We start from the raw sequence: 26581 nt of genomic DNA on the forward strand, positions 1-26581 counted from the left end.
AGAAAAAGGATGAGAAAAGAGAAAGATTTCACTGGTCCTGGGTCCAGCGCTGGTCCCACCAGCTGAGGGGTCCAGTTCTGGAGCGGGGGGCATGCATGGGGCTTCAGTTTGTGTCCTTTTATCATCTCCTTGCCTCTCCTTTGGGCACGCACTTGAACTCATTAGGCTGATCAAGTGTCATGTGTGGTTTGTGCTTTCAGAACCTTTGGGAAATGGGTCGGTGGGCTTGGGGGTTGTTTGGGGAGTAACTTCTCCTTCCCTGCAGACATGGCCATTGTTTGATCTTTGTATCAGAATAGCTTATCAGAACAGGGAGCTGTGCACCCTCCAGCACGCCCTCCCCAAGCTGTTGCTGATGTCTGCGCTGATGGGCTTTTCACCTGTGGTTCCTTGCTGTGCAGGGTTTGTTGTTATACAGAGTTCATCTTTAAGCAGAGCTTTCCCCACCACTATGTTTGGACAGTAACTCTTTCAGTCTCTCACAACCACGTGTTTGTCTAGTCCAGTCTCTTTGTCTCTGACAATGATCAATAACAAATTCTGGGGAAGAAATTAGGGGAAAGCGTATACTAAAACCTGTTGGCCTATACTAAGACTCCCTACAGAACATTGTCCCAGCCACCGTTTATTGTGATGAAGGAATTTCTGCATTCACGTACACTAGTACAATTAACTTTTCCTTCCATGAACACATGCAGACAGTTTTGAATCTCTGTAAATGTTTAACATTGACAGTGGTCTGTGGTAGGAGTTCCATAGCTTAACCTGGCTTTATATGAACAAATTATATCACCATTCATTATGTGAAAAAGTACACTGTTTTGTGTATTTTGAGGCTGCATTCTCTGCTCATTGCTTTCAGCACTCAAGTAGTTCTCTTATTTTTAAACAAGAATACTAGGCATCTGATTTGCAGGTTGAACTGATGTTTCAAGTGCTATCTTGCTTCCGGGAACTGTATAATGGATGTGTTTTATATGTACATTTACTGTCCATCTTTATTCTCTCTCCTTCCCTATTTTGGGGTTGTGGGGCTTGTGCCTCTGGAGAGAAACTGTGGTTTCTATGGCATATTCTGCTCTTTTTATTATCTGCATGAACAATGCTAGGGTGTGAGTGTGCTGTACAAGTACTGTAAAAAAAAGTCCCCCACTTTAAGTAGTTGTAGAACAAACACTTGGCAATGCTAATGTGGATACATACAATATATATCCAAGAACTGCAGTTACTGCTTAAGTAGCCTCTTTATATTTTAAACGAGTGTGTCACCTGTGGTCAAATACTGATGAGAATGTATGATGCAGTCTGGAAAATTACAGCTACACTGTGTGCAGGAAAATATTGTAACTGGGTGCGTTGTTTTCTTTACTGCAAAGTGGATTATTAGTATGTAGGTTCAACTTGAATAAATCTCAGTAAGTTAACTGGGCAAGATTAAGGCAAGAGAACTGCAGAGAAGTTCTGACACCATGAAGAAGAAACAGGGCAAAATGCTTCCAGTATGAGGAACAAGTGTAGTGTTATGGCTGACTGATGTTTTGATTGTTTTCCATACTAGTAACCAAGTAAGGAAGAAGATAATTTAATCTATTGCACAGAAGCATAACTCGCTTGTTGTACCTAAGACAATACAGTTCCGATTAGTTCAGTTATAGCACTTCCAAATTTAAGCCAAGGTCTGAAGAATTCTTTAGCTTCAGATGAGAATTTAGTGTCTCCAGTGTGATGTGTTTCTCAGGAATGACTACCCACTACAGTGGATATTGGCACATAATATTGAATCCTTTATTCCCCAAGTGATGGAGGAGCCAAGGAGAGGTGCTATGCTGGACCTTGTTCTCTCCAACAAGGAGGGGCTGGTGGGGAATGTGAAGCTCAAGGGCAGCCTTGGCTGCATTGGCTGTGAAATGGTGGAGTTCAAGATCCTTAGGGCAGCGAGGAGGGTGCACAGCAAGCTTGCTACCTGGACTTCAGGAGAGCAGACTTTAGCCTCTTCAGGGATCTGCTTGGTAGAGTACCATGGGATACAGCCCTGGAGGGAAGAGGCGCCCAAGAAAGCTGGTTAATATTCCAGGATCACCTCCTCCAAGCTCAGGACCGATGCATCCCAACAAAGAGGAAGTCAGGCAAAAATGCCAGGAGGCCTGTGTGGATGAACAAAGAACTCCTGGACAATCTCAAACACAAAAAGGAAGCCTACAGAGGGTAGAAGCAAGGTCAGGTAGTCTGGGAGGAATACAGAGATATTGTCCGAGCAGCTAGGGATCAGGTTAGGAAAGCTAAAGCCCTGATAGAATTAAATCTGCCAGGGTCCTCAAGGGCAACAAGAAAAGCTTCTATAGGTACATTGGTGATAAAAGGAAGACTAGGGAAAATGTGGGCCCTCTCTGGAAGGAAAAAGGAGACCTGGTTACCTGGGACATGGAGAAGGCCAAGGTTCTCAACAACCTTTTTGCCTCAGTCTTCACCAGCAAGTGCTCCAGCCACCCCGCCCAAGGCACAGAAGGCGAAGGCAGGGACTAGGAGAACAAAGAACTGCCCACCATAGGAGAAGATCAGGTTCAAGACCATCTAAGGAACCTGAAGGTGCACAAGTCCATGGGACCGGATGAGATGTATCCACAAGCCCTGAGGGAACTGACGGATGAAGTGGCTAAGCCACTGTCCCTCATATCTGAAAAGTGGTGGCAGTCCAGGGAAGTTCCCAGTGGCTGGAAAAGGGGAAACATAACCCCCATTTTTAAAAAGGTAAAAAAGGAAGTCCTGGGGAACTACAGCCTAGTCAGTCCCCCCTCTGTGCCCAGCAAGATCATGGAGCAGATCCTCCTGGAAACTATGCCAGAGCACGTGGAAAATAAGGAGGTAGTTGGTGACAGCCAACATGGCTTCACTAAGGGCAAATTTTGTCTGACAAATTTGGTGGTCTTCCACAATGGCATTACAGCGTTGGTGGATAAGGGAGGAGCAACTGACGTCTTCTACCTGGACTTGTGCAAAGCGTTTGACACTATCCCACCTGACATCCTTGTCTCTAAATTGAAGAGTCATGGATCTGATGGATGGACCACTCAGTGGATAAGGAATTGGCTGGGTGGTTGCACTCAAAGAGTCGTGGTCAACGGCTCGATGTCCAAGTGGAGATCAGTGACAAGTGGTGTTCCTCAGGGGTCGGTATTGGGGCTGGTGCTGTTTAACATCTTTGTTGGCGACATGGATAGGGGGATTGAGTGCACCCTCAGCAAGTTTGCCAACAACACCAGGCTGTGTGATGCAGTAGACACGCTGGAGGGAAGGGCTGCCATCTAGAGGGACCTTGACAGGCTTGAGAAGTGGGCCTGTGCGAACCTCATGAAGTTCAACAAGGCCAAGTGCAAGGTCCTGCACCTGGGTTGGGGCAGTCCCAAGCACAAATACAGTCTGGGTGATGAGTGAATTGAGAGCAGCCCTGCAGAGAAGGACTTGGGGGTGTTGGTTGACGAGAAGCTCAACGTGACCCAACAATGTGTGCTCGCAGCTCAGAAAGCCAACAAAATCCTGGGCTGTGTCAAAAGAAGCATGACCAGCAGGTCGAGGGAGGTGATTCTGCCCCTCTGCTCTGCTCTCATGAGACCCCACCTGAAGTACTGTGTTCAGCTCTGGGGCCCCCACCATAAGAAGGACATGGACCTGTTGGAGCAGGTCCAGAGGAGGGCCACAAAGATGATCGGGGGGCTGGAGCACCTCTCCTGTGAAGACAGGCTGAGAGAGTTGGGGTTGTTCAGCCTGGAGAAGAGAAGGACCCAGGGAGACCTTACAGCAGCCTTCCAGCACCTAAAGGGGGCCTACAAGAAAGCCAGAGAGGGACTTTTGCCAAGGGCGTGTAGTGATAGGACAAGGGATAATGGCTTTAAATTAGAAAAAGGCAGATTTAGATTAGATGTAAGGAAGAAATTCTTTACTGTGAGGGTGGTGAGACACTGGAACAGGTTGCCCAGTGAATTTGTGGATGCCCTATCCTTGGAAGTGTTCAAGGCCAGGTTGGATGGGGCTTTGAGCAACCTGGTCTGGTGGAAGGTGTCCCTGCCCATGGCAGGGGGGTAGGAACTAGATGATCTTTAAGGTCCCTTCCAACCCAAACTGTTCTATGATGCTGTGAATAATATCTGAAATATTGTTGCTGTTTGGTTTCATTTGTAAGAATACTCAGAGACTTAATAAAGCAGGTTTGTTTTTTTTTTTAAGTTTATACAATTACTGACTTGCATTGAACATTCTTGAAGAGATTCTGTGGCCTTAAGGTAGACAGTGTTTCTTAACCATTTCAACAGCAAAAGAACACTTCATACAGAAAGCATCACAACAGTAAGTGATGGAAATGAAGAACCAAACTGCCTGACAGAATGAAAATTCACGTAAGCAAAATCAAAAGAAGTAGAAAGCTCATTAGCACTTATCTGAATAATGACTACATACATGTCTTAAGGATACAGTAAATTACGGGGCAATTGGAGACTGGCATGTAGATACAGCTTTAAGCAAGTGTGTAAAACAAAGGAATAGGAAATTAAGGACATTTTTATTTTAAAGAGGTCACTGTGGTGCCACTGAATTGATTACCCATTTTGGAGCACCTCATTCTTCTTAATAGTTTATTTTCATTTTTATTACTGATTTCTTTCCTTTTAATACCTGTATGGTAAATTTTTTCCATTAGGAAGGTGGAGATTCTGGGATGCAGACTGTGATTCCTTAGTGGGATGCTAGGAGTAGTTGGGAAAGGCAGTAGGCAAGGGGTAAAAAAAGTTGAAAATTAGAGACTGGAAATGTATAAAGATTCATCAAGGAATGTGACTGGTACAGATAGCTAGCCAAGAAGAGGGTTCCATTAGGGATGGAACAAAGAGGATCAAGGCAACACAAATTGGCTTAGTTCTATGGCTTGAACAGAGCCTTGAAATTCTGACTCACTGTTTCTCTGCCTTAGAAAATTGTATATAAAACATACTGGCAAAGGATGTTTTCCATCAGTCCCAATAATTACCCACATCCACACGCACATCTGTGTCATAATACAGTTAGAACTTAAATTATGTGAACATTTTTCTTGTAGTCATTCTTTTATGCACAGAATGGTTGTGTGCTTGGTGTGGATGAATGTTCTCTCCAGTCATTAAAAAAAAAAAAAAAAGGCAGCTAAGTAGTAAGTAAAGTTCAGATCATTCATTTTTGTCATGCACAGTTGATTTCAGTCTCTGGCATAGTGTTTCTGTGAGATACAAATAAAGTTAATAAAACCAGATTTTTCCAGACAGTTACAAAATGTGAGTTTATCATTTTATGGATGCATTACTTTATATACAATGGCCTGATATATTTGGAATAGTATTTGGAATACTCACAAGGCCTCATCAGTTAGTATTTTATCGTTCAATAAATGCTCATCAACTGTGCACCATTTGTCTTACATTCTTTCACTGTAGCTTTTGTTTAGCGCTATTAAAGAATGTATGTAATGTAAATGGAATCCTTTTAGCTGTTACTGAAATGCAACTGATTTTTCATTTAGAAATAGGACAGCTATTATGCACTAACAATTCTGTTCAATTATATTTCTAAGGTATAAAATGAAGAATAGTGTGTCTGTTCTGGAGTGGAGAGGGAATGCAAGTAAGCATAATGTAACTAACTGATCTGGAATTTGGCTAGCACCCTTGCAACTAATGCCAGCACCTAAAAGCCTTGGATAATTGTTCTTTCTCACTAGGTTGAATGAGAACATTGGTCAGTCATACTGTACGTTGGAAATGTTCTTGGTAGAACATCAGGCTTTCACAGTTGTTCTTTAATCCACAGTTGTTAGCTAATTAGGGTAAAACTGATGATGTAAATGGTTAAAAAAATTAAAGTGATGTTGATGTAGCTACGCAAAGGAGAGCTACAACTCTCCTTTTGCTCCATTGATTCTTATTCTCTCCCACAATCAGAATTATTCTTACCCATATATTTCCATTTATTTCCTTCTTCATATTCCTCAGGTGTTCACATCTGATGATGTGTCTTTCTTCTCATTTTAATCTACTGCCCTAATCAATCTTTCCTACCAGTAGTTTATACATATTCTGAACTATGCGTTATGTCAAATTTTTATTGTAACTCTGATCATTCTCTTTTCTCCTCTTTCTCCAGAGTGATGGTAGAAACTGTAAGAATTGCTTTTTAGGTTCAATGGCAAGAGTTTGACCCTTTTGGCCATTTGAGTCATGTGGAGAGTGGTAGGCCAAAAACTCTTCAGCTGTTCCTTTTGTACAAGTACTTTGTAAGCTATTTGGCATATGGATGTTTGGCACATGCCTACCTAGGCAGCTTAGTGGTTTTGTAAATTACAGTTTTGAAATTTCTTCCCCAGAGGGATGGTAAATGTCCTCCTCCATCCCAGAGAAATGTATGAATGAGATATAAAATTAAAACGAAGCAAAATCGTAATTGACTGTCAGGTATGCACAAAACCAGCTGGTGACTATGCCAGCTTTAAAAAACCCCTAAGACTAGACAGAATATCTGTTTCCCAAGTATCTTGGGAAAACATTGATCATGTATCCTCAAATTTGCATAATTATGCCTGTGTTCATATGTATATTGTGCCTTATTCTGAACCTATGATATAAGTTCTAATTTATCTTACACAATCTATGTTTGAAGTCTGGCACATCTTTTTCTGCCCTTGGGTTTCGAAAGCTGATTGCTCCCCCTAGGATCAGCTAGTTGTCAGTGTGTTCAGCTTTTTATGCAGAATGAATACTCCCAAAGAAATTATACCAATGACAAGATCCTTTTTAGCAGCACAGTAGCAGCATTTGTCAGACTTAATCATTAACAATATCCAGAATGCACCATTTTCTTCCTGCCCTTTCTGAAAACCTCACTGAGTTTGAATTAGCATTAGTCTAGATATATACTCAGGTAGACCTGACTTCAGAGTCAGTAAAGAGGTGATACGCCACATCACTGTTTCTCTTTTTTCTTCTCACTGATGATTTCTGACAGTAAAGCTCATTCTGCCCTTTCTCTTGTTTTACCTCTCACCATACTGTTACTTCTCTTTTAGAATACCAAATACAGGTGCTCAGGTGGCACTATTCAAAACAGCTATTTCAACTGCAGTTGCAAGAGTGGGTACTTGCTGATATTAAATGTTTTCTTATACAAGTACTAGTAAGTTGCTGGTAGAATTTCTTCTTTTGTGAAATTATAATCAGTAGAAGATTTGAAGATTTAGTATAACCTTGAATAGAATTCTTGCTGCTCATAGCAATTTAATAAATTCTTCTTTCATTTCTCTTTTAAAAATGAAAATTATCACATTTTCTGTGACAAGAATTCTGCTGCATGGTAGATAATAAAATATGTAAATGAAGTTGACTTATTCTATCTTTTGGTCAGTTTACCATTGGATGGCAACAGAAAATTCTTTTACTAAAGTGCATACCTGCTGCAGACACATAATCCATATATTCTGCACACATCAGAAGACTCTTACAGAAACAGAGTAGTCCTTATCCTCCATTTAGAGAAATGTGCCTTTCTAAAGGTTTAGGTGTACGGTTTTGGATTCTATGAGGGTACAGTTCTTTTTCGTCATATTTGGAATAAGAAAAGAAGCGAGCCTATAAAAGGCAAGTGCAGCACACTGTTTATTAAGTTATTTTAATTCAAATAAATTCTATCCTTTGGTTTGAATTTTTTTTTTTTTTTAACAGATCAATGCATGGTTACTTGAATGGGCCAGGTGAAAAATAGTTTTAATTTTGAAACAAGAAATAAGTGTACCTGACAGACTTTTCTGCTTATACAGCGTCAAATTAATCTCATTTATACGTATAGGCCATGCAAATAAAATTTAATAATCTAGTGCATAATATGATATGTGGAACCTAAGATTTATATAATTCTGTTTCTGGAATTATGCAGCTGTTTCCTGTGATTAGCTGCCTTGGGAACCTCTGTTCAACAATCCCTTTTAAGGAATGTTTTTAACAGTTCCTCTTCCGTAAATCATATAATTACTAAATAATGGAGATGTAAAATCTCTATAAAGAGTTTGTAATTACAGCTTGCCTTAGCAAGAGATATTTGGTGGTATGAATGTCACTTCAAGGAAAATCTCTTCAGAGATGAGGGGCATTTTGGTTTTAATCCAAATGTGTCTTCAGCCATAATCGGTAAAATAAATGTGGTAGAAAAACAAGAGACAATGACAATGCTTAACAGAAATTCTCATAGAATTCTGTAAATCTGTTGAGAGTTCACTTGCCCGCTACCTACATAACAGCCTGGGTTAACTGGAGAGGCAGTTTAGGTATACTGGCCATAACTTTTAAGCATACAGTTCAGAAATTTATGCTGACTGTAATGCTGATCCATCTTTGACTTTTTCAGAAATTAATCCTATCACCAGGCATTGCTGCTTACCAGTTACCCTGATGTAAAAGTTACAGTTACCCTCTTTATCCCAATGTTACACTGAACCTGTCTTACTGGCATCAGATCACGTAATTGTCTCTGCACTAGTTTCATGTAGTTGAAAGACCTGTCTCAGTTTCTAAGGTCTATTCAGAGTTGAAGCATAAAAATGGAGAATTGAGACAGGACAAAATTCTAAATTATTTAATTTATTCTTTTGCATATATTGTCCTTCTATGTATCAGGAACTTCTTAAGAGAACTGTAGATACTATGCCATAATATTCCTATTGCAAACCTTATTTATCCTAATATTCTAGATATTCAGGTGTAGTATGTATTCCATATCTATTCTGTTTACATTCTTAATGCTGTAATTGTAATTCTCTGGAATAGCGTTTGGGAAAAAAATGTAGTAACAGTTCAAACCCAGTTGTGTGAAAGGGCAAAATTCCTAAAAATAAAAATAATTTAAATCCCCCTGTACTTCTGTAGAGAAGTTCCATTTCAGACCCTAGCTGAATCTTATTAATATTTCTTCAACCTCTGCTTTCTGGTAGGTTGCTTACTTCCTCCTTCTAATTCAACTGATATTACTATCATTTTTAGTGATGGCTGGTTGTGCGAGTTTATGAGTACTCAGGAAGCATCCTATCTTTAATTCTATCAGCTTTTGTTTTCTCCTATGCAAGCCCTGCTCATTGTCCTTCACACTTCTTTCTGCTACTCCTCTTCTTCCTATGTTGTCATATTTCCTCACTGAAGAGAGGATTTTTTTCTGCTTTACTTAGTTCAGATTCCATTTCTTTTCATATTTATTTCATATTTCAGACATACTGGAAGGCCTGAAATTCTTCTACATTTTAACCAGTCTGTAAAACTCATTCTTTTTCCACAAAGGTTTCATATTATAATGAATTTTACATCAGGTCTTGGCAATGTAAGTAAAACTCCTAATCTAAATATATTGGATACCTCCACAAAAGAAAGAAGAGAATGTGTGAGTTTATGGGAAATAATTTTGTCCTAGCATTATAAAGTCTAGCAAGTCCTGTCAGCAGCAACTTAACAATGTGCTCATTTACGGCAGCCAGAAGAAATTAATATATTTACATAGAAAAAATATGTAAGATTTAACTTTGTGATCAACGAAGTTAAGCTTAAGGCCCTAAAATGTCATCCTTATCATAGGTGATTTTGTGAAGTCATTACTGAGCAAGATATAATTTAAAGCTTAAAAATGCATGTATATCACAGTAAATAACTGCTGACCACATTCTTTTCTAACATAATTTTGTTGAAATAAACAGAAATTTGCCAGCGAACGGCTTACTGAACCTGGATTTATCACAGTGTTCTCATAAACTACTGATGTGTGATAAACACTTTCATTACATTGTATGAAACATATGCATGCTATATTACTAGTACATTGAAAGCCTGGAAATATTTCAACACCTTCAAGCTAGCAAGTGTGTAAAGCAGTAAGATAATATCATTAATAATCAGGTTCTGGATAGGGATTACACAACCATTATTGAAGCAAGTCTCATTAAAGCAGTTTTTCTGAATAGGACATGCATTATAGAATATGAATGCCACTTTCCCAAAGAATACAAGCAATGACTACTAAAGTTGAACGTGCAAAAAATTAGAGGAAGAGGTTCTGCTTAAGTTAAAAAAAAAAAAAATCACTGTTTTGACTAGAATCTTAAGTGTGCAACTGTAGAACAAACAAATCAGTAGACTAATAAAACAGATGAAGCACAGGCCTTTTAATTCAGAGTCCATTCATAAGCAATAATTTTGCAAGAGAAAAGAGAATTAAAGAAAGTGGGCGCTGTTTGCTTAGCTGGAAAATGTTGATATATTTTCTTGCTGAATCCTTAAAATGTTGGCAATCTAAAAATCTAAGAAAAGATTTGATGATGAGTAATTTTTGATGGAAAGATGACCCAGTCACACACACTTAGAGGCTTAACTTGGCTATGTTTTTCATGCCCCAGTAAGACATCTGTTCATACTATCCTGGCCAGAACAGGTATGTAGTAATTTATTGTTGAGATACAATGCAATCAACTTAAAGTATTTAGGATTATCTTTAATATTTTGGCTAGACTACTGTACAACTGATGTTTTTAGTTGAAGATTTACTTCCAGTCAAGTTGTAAACTTGGAAAATCTTTTTCATATATGTAAGCAGTTTTGTTTCTGTTCTTACACAATTTAATATTTTTTATTTGCAATTTCAAATTAGGTATAGTATGAAATTCTAATTTTTTTCTAATTTGGGGTGTTGTTTGTTATTTAATCCACTTAATGATAGATCCATTTAATGCTTATTTTTTAAAGAAAATAAAATAAAATTCTGGGACTCAAAACACTGGTCCTCACAACAAAATGCCAGCAGCTAAATCATTAGGAACCAGTCTGACTTGACATTATGATCGATATACTGGATCTCATTTGTGACAGTTGTGGTCTTTTGATGGCTTGTATAGGCAGACTATATGTTTAAATGCAGTAGAAAATTATACATTGTAATTTATAGTTATTGCCAGTAATTACTGTTTATTGCCTTGCCGTGACTCAGAAATCCATTTATGATAGGATTTAAACACAAGAGATGATGATGCCTGAGAACATGTATGAGGTGAAGATTAAAAATGTATTTTCTAGTCTGTTTTTTTTTAATTTTCTTTGTTTCTTAGTTTAACATTTGACTTTAAATATGTTTCATTTGCAGCAGCTCATCAGTTAATATGACTTGGGACTAATTCTCAGTGTGCTATCCACAGCTGGATACTGAGCTATCCACTTGTTTTATTGTCCCAATGAAAATATGGTGTAGTCTATCATTTAACTGAGGGACAATCTCTGGAAATCACCACAGCTTAAACTAGCAGATGTAGACCATATTTGTTGCTACCTAAACTGTGCTGCTTTGCTGGTCTTGCCCAACAACATTTTCTTTAGTCTTAATATGTTTGTTAGGCTTTCATCAAAATTCTGTGTCCTTTTTGCTAGATACAGTGAATGCCAAGTTTTTCTTAATTCAGGCATGTCTTCTGAATATTTGATATTAAATTGGCTTACAGCATTGAAAGTGGATCTGGTGTTACAGTCTTTTAAAGCAATATTCTATAATTCTGTGTTAGACTGTATGAAGTTTTCTTAAATTAAAAGAGAAATTATCAGTCTAGTGCTCTCCTGTTCTGTCCCTTCTTGTTTATTATCTATTTCTCACTTTGATCCCAGAGCAGTCAGTCTGAAAGAAGATTTCTTCATTATACAGCCTTTAACATATTACCTGTATTTTTGCTGTTAAATTAGTTATTGTATATACCTTAAGTTTCTGAATTTCCTTTGAATATTTTTAGATGAGGTGCTAAATTAAATGTTATTATGAATGGACATGTTTTTATGTATTCTTTGTATGGGTTTTTCTGTTGCTTTTTTTGTTTGGTTTTCTATAATGGAAAGCACATGAACTGTCTGGTTTCTTCAAGAATACGGGCTTCTTTGCACACATAACTAAATTTCGGAAGTAGGTGATATGATTATAAAGGCAAATGTCTATTTGTGTTTTGATGGGGTTTTTTTAAACATTGATAGATCATGTATATAATTTTTTTCTTACGTGTCAGAATAAAGTTTAATGAATATATCTTTTTTATGTGTATATGTATATATATTTATGTAAACATCTATAACTCATGTATATACATACATAGTATTACCCCTTCTATATGAAACTATCTCTTTATAAATCTTTACCCTAGAGCTGTGAGAAAATATTCATCATTACTAGCTTACTTAATGGCTTTTGCTTTGTGCATAAGAAAGACACACTTCAAAAAACACATTTAAAAAAATGAAAATGGGATTGACATGTTGAAACTTGCAATTACTTTTCTTGGCCATGGGGGAAAATCTTTATCTTCACTTTAACAGTAGTCATTGTCAAAAGAGGAAAGAGCAATAATATTGGAGAGGGGAAACTCATTTTGAACTTGCATAAAAGTCTGCTTGTTTATTTTCCAATTTTCTTTTTAATAATATTGTATTGATATTAGGAAAGAAATAATGTCCTATACTGTCTTTTAAATATTTTAAGTTAAGTTAGTAAGCTGGTATGGTTAATGAATTGGTACTGTGTAATTTAATTGTGTATGAGGAACAGCAACTTGCTCTAAGACACAATGTGAACTTTATGATAATTAATGCTGTCTCTTGATTTGGGTTTTTTCTGAAGACAGGTACGTGATTTTGAAATGAAGGGAAACCTTGCTGCAGACACAGCCGTAAAAAATGAGCCTTTTCTAAATTCATAAGGAATAGTATACCTGTAAGACTATTGGCTTGCCCTCCTGTGAGCCTGAAAGGCAGAATTAGTACTTCTTCCACACTAAGCAAAGTGTATGTTTTCTACCCTCCATGCGCACCCTCCCCCAACCTCCCCCCAACCATTGGAAGTAAAATTCCTGTTAGATATACAAAGCCATGCAGTCCCAGAATGGAACGATGAATAATTGGATACAGAAATGTAAGTCACTACAAGGAATTTATATTGACTCCCCTCACTCCTTATCCACATGAACAAACTAGATGGTGAGCTGATACTCTATAGTCAGGTCTGAATGGCTTTGAGTGCTCTTTTGTTTATAGAGCACTTGGTGGCCTGTGATGTGAGTTAAAGTGCAAATTCTAGTCAGGATTGAGACTGGCTTTTTTGTAACTGATAATAGAGCATCAATAGCCAGGTCTGGGTGTGTGAATAAAGTATAGACCATTAAGAGGAGTTTTGCTGCTGCACTTCAAACTGTTCACTGTATGTGATGAGTCAGAATTTGTTCTTGGAATCAGCTGAGATTCAGTTTGCTGAAGAAATTATCTTTACAATTGCAGAGTCAAAAACAAACTTGAAAATAGGAAAGCATCGTGATGATGATCTCAATCCCTGAAGTATTTATCTGGATTTTAAAGAGACATATCAAAATATGGGTACACTATATCTCAAGCAGCTTCCTCTGGAGACTTACAAAGCATTATGAGTATCATCTAGATGATGAACTGAAGGTACCAAGAAAGAGTTATTTTACAACCAATGAAAGCCTGAATAGGTGTGTGTAAAACCAACAATGATTTTGGTATATATGGTGCATATTCTATGTAACACATATGGTTTACTTTGTATAACCATAGCTTTCTTCCTAAATTCAACTCCTTCCTTTTGCCATCTTTAAGTCTGCTTGGAGTAACAACAGAACCAAAAAGGGAGCATGGAGCAATTGTATAATGTAACTAATCCTCTCCAGCAGTTTTAGTACAAATTATTGATGTGCTAATCATATCAGTAGTGATCTGTAGATAATGCCAATTACTTTTCAGATATTAATTGGGCTAAAGCTTTTGTGGCAGTTAGTATTAGAACTGATTCATATTAGTTTAAATCCTTAATTGCATTTAATTATAGATTTGCTTATGAAACAAACAGCTGCACCTTTTCCATCAGCTCTGTTATTCTGGCATTTGAAAGCATTAAGCTTCTCTGCATCGCCACGAAGTATTTTTCAATTTAGTTTATCTTGGCTGTATTTTATATCTTACCTTGCACCTGGCCTAATTTTTCCAGAGCTCTTTATTGATCTAGTGCAGCTTTTTATCTAACCACGTTAATGACATTACTCTTTTCATTACTTTTTGCAGTAACCCAGTTGGCTTGCCTGTCCTGGCTCAAGATGGTAGAAATTAATTTTAACATCTCAAACAAAACAACACATATAGTTTGCAAGCAGCATTCTTAAAAATGCTGTAACAAATTAGTTAAATGAAGTTGAGTACAACTGAAACTTCTCTAACCAGTTGCTGGTAAATACAATCTGGACAATATTTTGCAAGAGTATTTATTGACAATATTCAACATCAGCTTTTGAGAGCTTATGAAATTGACTATAAATATGGGCCCAAGCATAGGAAGCTAAAAAGGAAGCTTGAGTGAGATAGATTTTCATGGAAATTTACATTTACATCCTCTTTTTTTTGGAGAAGTTATTGAGGGCTGAACTGCAAGGCAGCAGAATTGCTTAAACTTTTGTTGTTGTTTTGCCATGAACGCAGATGAGTTGTTCACCTACCAGATTAGTGAACGTGGTTGTTTGGAAGCTAACATCACAAATATGGAAAGTACAATTACTATGAAGTATGGCTGGGTGGATATGCTTCAAATCCCTGTATCATTTCCCCAGAGGACTGATGATACTGGTGTATGGTACAAGGAAGGGAGGCTACTTTAGCTGTGCTAGCAACTGAGTCTTGAGATGCAGCAAAGGTTTTCTGCACCAGCCAGAGTAACCAAAAGTTTTGCACATGTAATCACAAAATCTTTGATTATTTGTTGTGCATTGAATTCTGGGTTGCTTAAGCTTGTACTGTCTTTGAGACAGGAATGAGAAAAACTGTGCATCTTTGTCTTTGCAGACAGTATGATTTGCATTCATAATTATATCACAATATATAAACCAAATAGTGAGAGTTTGTGGGTGAATTACATAGCATATCAGTCATCTTTACAGTTCCAGGTGTATAACTGGGATAGAAATTTGGCTGTTAGCCATCAGAATGACATGGCTTAACTAATGTGATCAATCTTGAAGCAGACTGAGTCAAAATTTTCTTTCTCAGGGGAACGGAGGCCACAAGATATGTTCTAGCCAGTTGATATGAGTATTATTATTACATTATTATTATTAAATACTTTTGCAGCAACCAGGAATGTCAAATAGGCTATTTTGTATCCTTCACAAAGAAGAGATCTGAGGAGCAGCTTGTTCCTTTCTTCCTTCTCCTGTGGTTTTTCCATTAATGTATCCTTTTCCATTAATGTTTTCCATCCCTCCTCCAAGATAGTCAGCACTAATTCCAGTAAAATGATCCCCATGACAAGGAAGCCACCTCTTTGCATGCTTCTGGAAGTGCCATTTTGTTGACTTGGACATTGCTGCAAACCTTTGCAAAATTCAGGCCTGCTAAAAACTTAACTTCTTCACTTCTTACTATTAAATGAAGAAGAAAAAATATGAAAAGGACCTGTACTGTCACAGTACAATATATGTATTGCACATACTAAAGTTAATGTACAAGGCAGAAGGTATCCTGCCACTTTATATTAAAAAAGTGAAAGTTAAGCCACTTTCCATTAAAAGCATAACATTTCTGTCTGCAAAAAAAGGTTCCATGCAACTGGGAAGATGATTTTGTAAGTCAAGAACAGAGTGAATGAGGACGGTAGGGTTGAGGGTCATGCAGGAGACAGGAAACAATGAGGAAGCCAGAGGATGGTAGAGAGTCACTTGGTTTCATAGTGGCAGCACTGATGGGGGTTGGAAGAATGGAGAAGCTAGGGTTTGCTGGACAGAGTGAAAGGATGTAGACAACAATAACTGAGGTGGAAGAACAGAGCAAAGGGGATAAGAGACAGATTTGTGGAGACTGAAATAGAACAGCCTGGGCAAAGAGACCATGAAAATAATGTATTTCCTTATGATGCCTATTGTGATTATCTCAGGGGAGTAATAAGATTTTGTTTTTCCTAAATATCCTTAAAATTAAATTTTTTTGTCATGTTGAGAATACTGTAATTTCTTATTACATTGTATACTTTATCACTGTGTGTCTTGCCTTTAGGCCCACCCAACTTCCTACAGATCAGATGGTTACTGACCAATTGTAAATATTTTTATCCCTCTGCTTAGGAAGGGGCGATCTTCTCTATCTAATAACATTCAGAAGACTGAAGTAGAAAACAAATGGATTGTTGGAAGATACATTAGCTCCAGTCTTTCTGATCCTGTCGCTACTGGAATTTTACAGGTAGTAAGAACATCAAGATTACAAAACATCTAGTTGCTACACATTCAGCAAAATAGAAAAAAACTGTTTGTGGTTTGGTTTGGGTTTTTTAAATCATTCATATCGGCTTATATTTTTCACTAGAGGGTCTTTTATATAATATGAGGTTATTGAACTATGACTGTCATCTGTTAATGAAAATTCTGATATTTCTGAAAAACTGAAAGGGAAGTAACATAGAAACTATTAGCCTGGAAGGCAATAATAAAAAGGAAAATAGAAATATACAAAAAACTATATTAAAAGTTGTTGGTTGTTGGTTAGTAGATGGAAGTGAATGACCACTGAGTTGCATCATCTGTCACTGCATGTTGAAAAGCCGCACTGTATAAAGTGGTATGTAGTTAATACACTGGTTTACCAGAGTCTAAGAATTCTAGAGAATGAGCGAGATAGAATCTAAAATAGTTCTTTTAGTTCTTTTAAAGTATTTTTCATTCTTGATGATATATCTTATTTCTCATTGCAACTAATGTGAAAGCTTCTGACCAGCAAACTCATATTCAGTGATTATCAAATAATTATCAAGCTACCAGCTATTTTTGCTTAAGACTGCTAGAATTAAAAAAGAAAAAAAACTATATTCTTTTCTTTCATTCTTTATTTCTCTCAGTATTGATCATTTTGGCAGACTTTGCACTCAAATTTATTATGACTAATAATTCTTTGAGTGTATTCAAGTAATAATATACTGCCTAGTAAAGAGAGTTGGTTGATGGACGTAACACTATATTCCTGGGCTTTCCAAACATCAGATACTGCTCTAACTAATAATCTCAAGATAACCTATTTGGGTTTTAAGTTAACAACACTTGTAAGGATAAGTTTTCTCACATGGAATTTTGTTGTGTCTTTTAATTCTGAAAAAGAAAAAAGATACAAGATTTTTAATTCTGTTGACACTTTCTCATTTCTTAATAGGAAATTGTAATAATTTGCTGCACTGTGTTGAAATGTGTTCATTGTATAAAGAATATTTTGGTTTAAATCAGTTGAATTATTCTAAGTTAGTAATGTTTTCTAAAAGGATTAATTCCATCAACCAGAGACAATCACTGCATCTGTCACACTTTACAGACTATGTAAGACTTCGTGTAGATTTTATTTCTCCATTTGCATCTAGAAGGATGCTGAAATTTTACAAATTTTAAATGGCATATCCCATCACTGAAGAATTTGAGACTCTGCTAGCACTGTTTTTAGAAGACTTACTTTACTGGGAGAAAGGTGAGGTCAAAAGATATCACTAGATGTCTGTGTTTCCTTGTATGATGTGCTGGCCACATCTTAAAACTTCATTCTTTTAATGAAACAGGACAAATTATGCAATGTCTTTATAACTATGCAATCCAAAAAATATTGTCATGTAGGAAGAGTATAAACAAGGAATATAGAGACATGCAGGTAGTAAAACATGAATTACTACTGTAAGACAATTAAGATTGGTGGAACTTACTTGCATGTCTTAACATTGTTGCTGTAATGAAGAGTAATTATATAGAAATCAAAATTGCAGCTGCAGTGATTGAAAACTTGTATTTTCATATGCAGAGATGCTGGCAATTTGGGTTGTTTCATTTTGCTGTTAGACTTACAGTAATTATCTGAATACACTTGACAAGGCATCATTAAGTAGGACAAAAAGAAAAATCTATCACCATCACATTAAAAAATACATTCTGTAATGCTGAAAGCTACACTGGTTTTTAGGAAATGGAAAATTTTCTGTCTGGTTTTAGTGCCTGTACTTCTGCTCCCTTTTTAACCTGTGCTTAACTCTCCTTTCAGATACTGGAGGCTGAAAGAATCCCTAGAGTTTTTGAAACAAGCAATGTGAAACAAGTCCTCCTGCCCAAACCTCCTGACCGTGTGACATGGTGTAAGTCATTTAACCATTTTCCTTTGTAGATGATGAAAATTTACTGTTTTCTGTATTTTTAGGCATGCTGATGAAAATTTTATTTTAAAATTGAAGTTAATTTAGTACAGAGAAGCTGTTTTGAAAAAATTATAAAATGAAACCTTAATTCATTACTTTTCCAGCTAAAACTATTAATTAGATTTGTAATACTTCCACAAATAATTTCAGCTGACCTAAGCCTGATGTACGTGAGACTGCTTATTGTTACTTTTTTTACATTGTTACTTTATGGTTTTACAATGTTTTGAGCATTTAATTTATATACCTGTTTAACAAGTAAAAGTTGTTATCAGCTGCAGTTTATAATCTCGTTATGTGCTTGATTGTGTTTTAAATAATTTAATTCTTTTGGAGCTGTGAATTGTGATTTCAGTGTTTAAGTCCCAATGATCTGGGAGCGTTCTATTCACTAGCGGATCCAGCAAAAGAAGCGATCTCACAGAAGAGAAGTCAACAAGTTCCGAGATATAAGATAGAGAGAATAAAGGGAAATATCAAATAGAAAGTTCTTAGGAGAAAAGAAACTTTTAAATCTCTGTGTGAATCAGAAAAGGCTGACAAGTTTCAGTTCAGTGTCCATGTTAACACAGTATTAGCAGAGAATCTGCCTTTCAAGTAGAATATCAGCATCTTCCAACTGATCTGTGTTAGAATCTGATTAACATACATTCATAATAACTTAAGGATATAGGTCGTAGAATTTTCAGAGGAATTTCTTGCCAAGTTAGGATGGTAGAGCTCACTCTGCAGTAGACAGGACATAAATACATTGTTTAAAGACAAGAATAGGATAACACCTTGGAAATCCTCAGTAGCTCATATTAGAAAGTGGTGTTCGTAACTCTAATGACTCCTTCAGTTAGCTGGCAAGATGCATATTACCACCATATATGCTAGGACAGCCGTTCACTTAAGGTCCTGACTGTAATAAAATAACAGTTGTGATCAACATGTTATTTTATTTGTAACTTGGGTTTTGGCATTGTTTTTGATATCTTAACCTTAGTACAAATATATTTTAACATCATTTATATCTTCATTCTCATGTGAATATTATTGTAAGAACTTAGGGATTCGGCATTCTTCTAGAGTGGGTGTAAACATGAACTACCATGTAAGAATCTTGTTTTTAAACATGAACTAACCCTGAGTATGCTTGTATTCTTTTTGATTAATTAGTGTCTTTTCCTCTTTCTTATTCCTTCTTCTGTTGCAGAAAGCCTTGTATCCACTTAACTTTGCTTTTGCTTTTATCTTGCCAGTATGTGCTGGCCTCCAAAAGGAGTGAACTTGAAATCTTTGTTGTTTATTCACTAGTCATTCTTTTTAAAGAATTTAAAAACTAGATTAATCACATTAGTCATTATTCTTTTTTAAACATTTGTAGTGATTATTTTCTGTGTTTTTCAGCTGATGTTTTTTAAGGTAGTTATGAAAATTAAGTTGCTTTCCTAACTATCAGGTTTTTTTTATCTGGTATGGATGTAAAACACATGATGCAAATAAAACTGTGTTTGCAGTTGTCGTCTGTTTCAGAATTTCTAATAATTAACTCTGGGGCTTTCCTGTAGGTCCTTCTTTGTCTGGTAACATTAGCTGTCTTTCTAAATGTAGTTGTATTTCTTATAAAAGTCTCACTCCCAGATGAGACGTCTGCTTCTGCATCATTAAGTTTTGAAATGGCTAATTAATGGTTTGGTTGTGTATTAAATTATTTTTTAAATGTGTAAAATATTTTATAACAGTGTTTTCACAAAGCATTCATAATGCAAGGTGCTCATAGTCTTTACAGACTGAACACTCTTTTTAGCACTACTTTAAACAGCCTGTCATTTTCCAAAAGCCACTTGGTCTCTCTTCACTGTCTTACAGCTGCAGTCTGAAAATTTTGTGCGGTTCAATCACCTGTGTAAATAATAGCTTTCTCAGAATTGAAATGAGCAAATAATTAATAGTTTTTCATAGGCAATGTTTTATTCAAAGTAAGTTTTCACAAGTTTACAGAAAAGTTTGGGGGTTAGACTTTTTCTAACTTATGAAACATGAGGAGACTAAAGCACAAAGAGTATTCACCAAATGCTCTTACTTTGATTAACTGTGGTTATTTTACTAGGCCTACTATATCTTGCTTATTACTGTACTATCTTAGTATCTTAGAAAATTGATATTGTCTCTCTTACTGCATTCTTTCAAAGGTCCCAGTTTTTTTTACTATTTATTTATTTAATATGTCTGAAAGCGATAGAATTCATAGTTTTTCTGACTTCCCAGGGCTATTGACAAATATGGGCCAGACAGATGGAGAACACTTTCTATTGGTTTTTTGGGGTGTTTAAAAACAAAACTAAATTAAACAAAACAAAACAAAAAGCCCCCCAAAAAACCCCAAACCCCACAATAATTTTCTTCACATTTTCAGCTCTACTATTCTTGAAGGTGGAAGGTCATTGTGATGAGACTGTGTTTGCACTTGTGCTAACCTGATCTTTTTTGTCATGTAAGCTTGTACACTTGAGATATTTGAAAGGAAAAATTGAATACTTGAATTTAACCATATTCAATAGGAGAATAATGATATGAGTGGAATGATGTTTTCTTGGTGACCTGTGTTGCTAAGAAACAAACTGCTGTGTTCTCAATTGATTAAATCCTCTTCTAAGTGTTTTTACCACAAGGTACATTTCAATGCTTTATTCAGGCTCAGATATCTCAAATCCATTAACCATGAGGTCAAGCTATTATCTGCTTCTTTACTTCAGTCTTGCTCCGTCTAGTCTAAAATCACTCAGACACCTCTCTATGAACGTCAAGTATAAAGTTCCAGTTCAACGGGACAAAACAAAACCCTTCCTTTTGCTGCAGACTTATCTCCCTCTCCTGTTTCTTGCCCTGATGCTGGCAATGTGCCTGTCACATTCTACTGGAGCCTGGATGCCACCTTCAGCCCATTCTTGTTCCACAGTCATGAGTACTGAATTTGCCCAGTACAAGCTGGGTTAGAACACATGTGGGCACATAGTGCATTTCTGTTAAATTAGTCACTGCACACAAGAAAAGATCTTTTAACAGCTTTTTGCTTTTATATTAGAGTAGTTGATATGTGGTCAGTGATACTGATCACTGTATTCATTGTTTCCTTCTTCCTCACCTGTCTATATCCATTTCTATTCTTTCACAGTAGTTTTGCTCTTGATTTATGTGAAACTAGAATTTTAATCCAAATATCTAACTCTAACCATTTGGAACAAATTACGTACCCAGAGAAGATCTGAAATTTATTAAGTCAACCGAAACTGATAGAGCATTAGAAATTACAGATAAAAGATCTGCCACTAGAAAGTTACCCTGTCAGCATTGTTTGAACAAATTTAAACCAATAAAGTAATTTTATGTAGGATCTATTCTATGCATTATAGCACTGTGTAACTTTGATGTAGTACAAGGAATTATCTGGCTAGATTTACTGTATAATTTTTTTTGCCTATACTTACTGAAGAATATTTCTAAAATAACACCTTCCTTATTCAGCTACAGAACGGACACGTTTGTTTTCTCTTGTTTCACCATTTATCTTAATTATTGTAAAATCCTTTTTCTGAAGTTTGAAAAATATAGCCTTATTCCATGTGTATTTATCTAAAATATTGCTGCAGTGTGTAGTTTGTCACCATTTCATTTCTGTATCCACTTTTAAACTTGTTCCTAAACCTTTCACTATGGACCCCCAATGCTACCTCCCTCCCTACCTTTCTATGCCAGCCATTATTGCCCACTTGTTAAATTTTCAAAGGGTACTTTTTTTTCTTTCTCTCATGTTGTCTTTCCCACTTGATAGGAATTTGTGTAAACATTCAGGAATCCCCTTATATCCCATGGCTTCTTACTATCACTTTTGCTCTGGTAGCTGCACAAAGTTCATAATGGTTTGATCAAGGTTTTGCTGAGATTACAGTTTATAATACTGATCACTGTATTCATTGTTTCCTTCTTCCTCACCTGTCTATATCCATTTCTATTCTTTCATGATAGTTTTGCTCTTAATCCAAATATCTAAATCTAACCATTTGGAATAAATTATGTACCCAGAGAAGATCTGAAATTTATTAAGTCAACCAAAACTGATAGAACATTAGAAATTACAGCCTGTAACATCTTGTGCTTATCAGTTAGTGCTGTATGGCTGTGACTTGTCAGCCATTAACCATTATCTTTTTTATCTTTCCATGTTGTTCTTAATTTGATATATTTAATTTATTATTCCCAGCCATATATTTTCAGGAAGTACAAATAACTTTATAGATCAGCTGTCACAATCTCAGGTACTTTTTGCTGACCCTCACTTCATACTTACTCTGAAATATTTTTAGGACAAATATCAGAGGCTCAGTAGCTCTATTGATTTACAGTAGCAGTAATGCTCTTCCTCCCTAGGAAAAAAAAAAAAAAATTCCTGTGAAATCTTCGTATTCCAGGCTAATTTGGGATTCTCAGCTTGTTTTACCAGAGATGATTCAACTGATCAATCATGACTTAGAGCACTAATTTGGACATATGGCTTATGAAATAATGGAGGATTTCTGGCTTCTACTTGAACAAATCATGTGTTTCTGGGTTAAAATTTTTGGTTTGTTTCTCAATTTTAAGTTTCATTGGACTCATTTTGTTCTGGGGTTTCTGGATAGAACTAAACAACATAGGCCACTATTATGGTTATTTCCAATGCTTGAAAGAGGCTAGATTTCATATCAGTTCTAAATTCAATAGAATTTGGTTGATCCCACTGTTCACAATAATAAGATATTGCTTCATTGACAGGCAAATGCAGGATCATGACAACCTCCCAAGCTCTGAGGTCAGAAGTTTTTTTCCACATGAAGTCTCACCTCCTTGGTTCTGTGAATGTTAGTAAGTTACATAGTGCCAGGGAATTTCCCAGCCCCTCGCTGGAAGTCGTGCTCACAATCCATACGGTTTTACTATTTGTACAAAGGAGTAGAGTTTTGCCCAGGTCATTGCTAAAAATTTCCAGAGTTTGGGAGTTTGTACAGGCTGTGGGTCATTCCCAGATGGCAGTTTGCTTGCAGACAACCTGTTTGGAAGATAATAGAGTTTAGTAATATGGACTTGTTCTATTCTAGGGCAGTTAGTCTGAGTGCCAGAGAGTGGTACTGGGCACGGTTAAGTTATGAGTACAGCTGTAGCCTCTGAGTACCAAGTTTTGTATGTCTTGCCAAGCTCAGAACTCAGTGGAAGACAGATTTTAGGTGTTCTTGCATTTCACGGCAACAAACTACATTTAATTAGCTGAGCACTGGAACATTGCATGTACAGTTCTTGGGCTAGTCTGCTGTATCTCTATGAAACTCAAGAATATGTGCATCTTTAAAATTGCCAGTGTCACAGATTACTCTATATTGATTTATTCTGAACACTTCTTTTCCCCTGTAATGAGTTATAGATTATAATGCTATCGTTGTCTAATCAGCTTTTCTCTCTAGTGTGGGGCTGTAGAATTTCCATGCATTTATTGGTTTTTAAAGTAGAATGTACAACCTAGAAAATCATCCAGAATTCATGGAATATTCCACATGGTCCTCCAGCAGTTATTTCAATGCCTAATTGTCAGTAATGTTGAAATTCTGCACCTTACTTCTGTCCTGAATTTGTCTACATTCAACTTCTAACCAGAGGACCTAATTGCACTTCTGCTTTTGAAATCTTTGTATATTGCCCAGCATCCACGTACCATGGGATAATCAAGATGTTTTTCAGCAGTTACTTACATATACACTTAGCAGTTTCAACTCATCCCTGAAATTTCCAGGAAATACTGAAATACTTAAATCCAGAGCGAGCAGCTGCATGGTGCTTAGTTGCTGGCTGGGGTTAAACCACGACAACACACTGTGAGCATTTACAAATCAGATAACCTCTTTCTAATTCAGTGATAATAAAACAACAGAAGAACTTCTCTGGGCCACTTTTCCTAATGCATTGGCCATTTCAGCCGAGAAAGCCAAGGAATTATTTTAATACTAAGTCATTATAGTGACAATGTTAGATGACAAATCTCTGATTAGCCTGAAGAGGATAGACAGTTGACTACCTTAGTTAAGATGTGAGGTGAGGCTTAAAGAATATGATAGGCTTTGCATGGTCCTGCATGATTCTCAACTTCCAAACTAGTTCACTGGGTATAATGTATGCCAGTCACTTTTTGAAAAAACATTTCAAAAAGTTAAAAAAAAAGTAAAATTGTCTCCCTGTTGTGATGTCATTAGTCGTATTTCCACTTTCCAGATTATTACTGCATTTTTTTATACGTTTCCAACTTCTGTCAGTCGTCTTATATCACAAGCTGATGATTAATTCTTACGTCCATATCACATGTAAATGACATGCCTTGAATAAAGAATACCCTTAGACCGTGTGCTCACCAAGACAAGAATTGTCATGGCTCCTGAGTTTCAGAAGTGTCCATCCCATATAGGGAATGTCTTTGTAAGTAAGTAATAGCAAAGGGCTTAATATTAAACAGAAGAAATAGAATGTATGGAAGATTTTCACTGATTTTAATTTTAGCCTACAATGACTTGTAGAAAATAGCATTGAATAATAGATATTCAGCTGGGCCATACCCTAAACCTGGACATCACATGTGGCGCTGGATGCTGTGGAAACTGCAGCTGTGTTGTCAAGGAAACAGCCTTGTGCTCAGTAGGCAAAACCAATGAGGATTAAGCAAGGCTATATTATAGCTAAGCCTCTGTGACCTTATCAGGGATCAACAAGATCTGCCTGTTCTTCACTGTGCAGGTGTCCCTCAGGAGTAAGGGAGATATACACAGGCAAAAACATATATGCAATATACCTGATTTAAATGCCAGACCTGGATTATTCTAACAAGTGAATGCATTTCCCAGTTAGATGGATTAAAAGACTCCATTTGTGTAAGTAAAATGTTTATCTAAAATAGAACTAAATAATAGAAAAGAAGGTAATGTGACATGTTTTTCTGTAAGCTATGAAATGAGGAAGACGTAATGAAAGTATGATGAACTCTGGAAGTATTTTTGATCTTTGTTGTAGCTTTATAATCAGGCTTAAATTCACACACAAGTATGCCGCTATAAAAAATGTTAATTTCCCAATGATAAGAAACAAAGTTTTTAGAACACTGAGGTGCAGAATAGTTGTCAACAGTTTCAAGCACAGTGTTCTTCTTTAGTAAAATGAATTAATGCCTGTGTCACTGAAGTAAAACCACACTCCAACATACACATGTTATTTCATACCAGTTTTTTGTATCTGAAAGAATGAAAATCCAAATGGAACTGAGATAAGTAAGTGCAAGAGGAAAATGCCTAATAGTTTTTTGATGGGTGGGGAAGGAAGCTGAAAAAGTTGATTAAATTGCTGTCAGAAGTTAATTGTTTTCTGCTAAAACTTTAAAATATTTTTCCTTTTTGTTTCTAAAGGAAAATAGAACGTTACACTTCAGTTGACACTTCATAATACATAAGAATGAATGAATAAGCAACTAAAGTTTACGTGCTTTGCCAGAATCTCTGGAGTTTGTTGTGCTTTTCTTTTTTATATTGTCACGTAACATCAAAGGTGATTAGATGTCTTTCTTAATTAGCCCTATGTTTTAATTATTAGACTGCATGTATTAACCATTTATTTTTATTGTTTCAGTATCTCTTGTGGTGTTACATGCCCATTTAAAAAAAAAAAATTCAGTGTTAGTTTGTCTGCAGATAATGCCAGATGAACCTTTTTCAATAGTGATACTGTCCCGTGTCTTGCACAGAGAAGGGAGGAACTGAAGCTAACTGAAATGAGACACATCTGATTATCACAGTGATTTTCCTTCCAACATTATCTTGTGATTTATTTTCTTAGTGTTTTTTTCCTACAGAGGTTAATCTAAACCTGCCAAAGCCAATGGATTTTGTCAGATTTTGATTATTCTTTCATGGCATCCCACTCCTTTTTTTCAGTGCTTCTGCATTTCTTTCTTTTTTATATCTGCTTATTTAAAATAACTGATCTTTTTTTCCAGAATTACTGTTTTTACCATATCATCTAAGTTACAGAAAAATTCTGTGTATAAGATATTTCCTACTAAAGAGAGTTCAGACATTTTGCAGCCTATTTAAGGCCATTATAGAAAACTTGAAATGGACCTGATTTCATTGCTTCATTTCTGAGAGTTGCCACTCTCCTGATAAGATTTTCTATCAGAACATGAGGGGAAGAAGTGAAGCAAAGAGGACAGGGAAGACTTGGCTATTTCTGTGAGCTGAAT

General features: G+C 36.3%; 1 protein-coding gene across 7 annotated transcripts in view; it reads left to right on the forward strand.

Annotated features, from left to right (window-relative positions):
- The first annotated feature begins 18152 nt into the window (after positions 1-18152).
- PRLR (prolactin receptor) overlaps positions 18153-26581 on the forward strand; it is a 164656-nt gene continuing 156227 nt past the window's right edge. For 5 of the 7 annotated variants that reach the window (XM_052776182.1, XM_052776179.1, XM_052776187.1 and 2 more), the window contains exon 1: positions 25067-25220. The gene's annotated coding sequence lies outside the window, so the exon portion shown is untranslated. Of the gene's footprint in view, positions 18229-25065; positions 25221-26581 lie in introns of those variants that run through there. The other 2 variants (XM_052776183.1, XR_008233382.1) reach the window with 2 other exon arrangements.

This window comes from Harpia harpyja, chromosome Z (genome assembly GCF_026419915.1).
Source record: "Harpia harpyja isolate bHarHar1 chromosome Z, bHarHar1 primary haplotype, whole genome shotgun sequence".
NCBI classification, from domain to species: Eukaryota; Metazoa; Chordata; class Aves; order Accipitriformes; family Accipitridae; genus Harpia; species Harpia harpyja.